Source organism: Pteropus alecto, unplaced genomic scaffold (genome assembly GCF_000325575.1).
Source record: "Pteropus alecto unplaced genomic scaffold, ASM32557v1 scaffold108, whole genome shotgun sequence".
In the NCBI taxonomy this organism is placed as follows: Eukaryota; Metazoa; Chordata; class Mammalia; order Chiroptera; family Pteropodidae; genus Pteropus; species Pteropus alecto.
Window position 1 is genome coordinate 354,691 of NW_006441946.1, and position 3,479 is coordinate 358,169.

Below are 3,479 nucleotides of genomic sequence, written 5' to 3' on the forward strand. Positions count from 1 at the left end.
TTCCGACAGCCTCCTGGTCGGTCTCCACCACCGGCCACTTGACCCTGTAGCAAGGCAACTCCCAGAAGCACCGGGGCATCAGGCATCTGCCCCCCCACCCCCAAAAAAGCCGGCGTTAGTACTAACTGCTTTGTCCACTGGCTGGAGTAGCGCTTCATAATGGTAGACCCAGGTCCTCTGCCACCAGCTCCACCACATTTCCCAGGCGCTCTGGTTCTGGAGGCTTTCAGCACCTCCCTTCCCACGCACCCTCCTAATCTAGACTGCCCACCCTGCCTCTCTGCACCCCGCCACATCCACCCCTAGTGTCAACTCCAGAGAAATCAACCTCCTCCCTAGGTGCTCCCACTGCTTACTGCCCTAGTCCTGTTTGACCTTTTGTTATTGTCCTCATCGGCTGAGTGTAAGCTCCCTGATGACAAAGATCAAGGCTTCATCTCAGTGCTCCCCAGTGACTTGACAAGAGTGACAACTTAGAGAGTTATCTGCATTTGTCATACAAATCTGTCTTTTCTGTGGGGCCTCATGAGAGAGGTGACAGTGATGAGCTTGAAAACAGTGAACTCCAAATGCCAGGTAGACATACAAGCAATGGACACTGGTGGTCCCACCACAGTCCCCTTTTCCTGGTGAACAGACCCCTGGTACAGGAAGGTCAACAGAGGACCTGGTCCAGACCTTCAGGCTACAGACGAAGTGCCTTCAATAAATAAAATGCAGCAGAACCAGGATTCCAACCCCCATCCTCAGAGCAAATCCCTGGGCTCATATCACTACAGCACAGTGGGGCTACGCCCTCCACAAGGTAAGTGGTATCAAGTCACACTAGGGCAGGATAATGCCAAAATAAAAATATTCAGTCCCTTCAGAATGCACGAGCAGGGCTTGACCATTTACATACAGCGGTGTAACTGAGTTTGGTTCCAGAGAAGACTGTTATGTTGCATTAAACACACTGACAGCACGCTGACATTCTGAGTGGAATGGTCTTCATTTCAGCAGATCTTTGTAGAAATACAAAGTGCACATTGGACCGTGTACTTGTGGAATTTCCAAAGCCCTGACAGATGCCTTTATCTGGAAATCCTGCCATGTCTTGAAGACACGTTATGTCCAAAACCAGAACCCTCTTACCTACAGTCCCCAGTCTCTGCTCTCTATCTCCGGTCCTGGCGGGCCCTGCTCCCAGTTACCCTTCGTCAAGCTTCAAGAGCTTCTACCTACAGCCTTCTTTTCACACCTCTCTCTCCTCCCCTCCGCCCACTGTCACTACCTACCTAAGGCCCTCGGGGCACACCCCTGCCCCCAGTTTGTTTCTTTCTAATCTTTCCTAGCATGGCTGCCAGATCACTCCTTCTAAAAGTGCCACTTTGAAGAGGCGACAGCCCCTCACTCTACAGTTTACAATGGTCCTCTGCCTACAAACCCACAAACTCATCGCTTTGACATCAAAAGCTTCACAGGCCCTGGCAAAAAGCTGCTTCCTCTACTGTCTGTTCGGAGGCTCCCTGTCACACACCTGCAGTCACCTGAAGTGTTTCCCGTTGTCTGTGGAGAATCTCCCTTGTGTCTGTTTTTGCTGATGTGTTCCCTCTTTTTGTCATGCTCTCTCTTATTCCCCAGTCCGAGTCACAGCCACACGTCAAATTTTACCCATTCAAGTCCTGGTTCAAATGCTGCTTCTTCTATGAAGCCTGCCTTCCTAACCTGCTGGCTGGAAAGATGCTGTTCCACGTCTGGAGCCGCACACCTCTTTCCTGCCTGGTCTCCCTGGATTAGGTCATCCGTGTGTCTCATCTGGCAGCCAGTTTATCTATAAGTCTCTCACATACAGTTTCTCAAAGCGCAGTCTGGCAATGGAAACAGGAGAGAAGACTGTTGCCCCCATCTCTTCTGCTCCAGCCAGGGCAGCCTCAAGGAATGTGGGGCTTGGCGAAAACCCTGCTACAGTCTTGTGTGTCTATATGTATTAAAAACCTGGTTCAAGTATGTGCCAAGGTGGGTGTAACAAGACTCAGTAGAGGTTTATTAGAATGACTTCAATGGATGCTAAAGGGCTCTGTGCTTCAGAAGCTCTGCCAAAGCCCTGAAAATTCTGTCCTTGAACTTGGTCAGCTATCTTCAGAAAGGCACTGTAAAATGGGCCGCTTGAGAGGGGGTCACACATCATGAGCATTTGGATTAATTTATCAAATAAGCTAGCCTTTGCGTAACAAAGCCCAGCAGGTCTGAGACACAGCACAAACATTCAGGTGTCCAGGAGGAGAGAAAGGCTCCCCAGGGAGCACACCCTGGCCCACCAGAGGTGGCCAGCCAGGGGCTGGCGGGCTGAAGAAGTGCTGGGCCGCAGCCCTGTGAGCTGTGTCTGCTCCTCTGCCATTTTGCCCAGACAAGCCCTGAAGATAGTGTTCTGAGTTCTACAGAGGCGCGAGCTACCTAAAGCTAATCATCCTGCCAGCCAGGATTTGGGGACCTCTGTCTATATCTTGCTTTACTGTCTGCTATGGGTAATTTGTCACCACTGTGTACCTACCTGCAGAACTTCATCTCTATTTTTTTGTTTCTCTGAACTCCAAGCCAATTCTGAGTGAAAACTTAGTTCCTCACACATAACTGGGCCCTAGATCTCAGAGCCTGGTCGAGATGGCAGAGAGCAGTGAAGGAACGTAGCAACCAGAGCACAGCTGGGTGGCTGACCCACAAATGAGGTCACTAACCCACTAGTAACCACGCTCCTCAGGTGACGCTGCCCTTGAGGATGGCATATCTGAGGCGCACCCTCGCCTCCGGAGTCTTTCTGCTGGTAAGAGCTGATTCTTTCACTCCTCACCAGACTCATGTAGAATTGGTTCCTGCTGTGGTTTTGCCAGTACATCTCAATTTTTGAACTTTTTACCTTTTCCGAAGTCACCAGGAAGACCTGGTTGTGAAACCAGTAGTTGGAGTTCTTTAAGTTCTTACATCCTCACTCCTAAGGAGAGAAGGGCTTACAGCCCTGTTACTACACAGTCTTCCTAAGCCAGTGTCTCCCTACAGAGCTATGCCTGAAGATATATGTTTTTGGCCATGTTTCATCTTGGTCTCCCCATATTAACAGATATGCAGCTTGGGTAGAGTGTTGGATTCAAAGAAAAGACAAAAGTGAATAATCTGACACAGAAAGTTTGGGTTTCATTACTTAGAATTTAGAAAGCAGCTTGGACCCTTGAATGAAACTACTCTATGCATGCAAGAGATCGTCAGCATTTCTGTGACTTTTTTACATTGCAGAATGAATGTAAATGTGACTAAGTTCAGTGAACCACGTGTGCATCTGCCTTTCTGCTATGGTTACTGCCTTCTTCTGGAAGTAAAGAGCTACCCAACCTATTTACCTAACTAAGGACCAGTCTCCATGCAAAGGAGAAGTAGACAGGACTCTCACGGACTCACAGCACATTAATTTTCCATACCACTGCTGAGTGCTGAGAATTCAACTG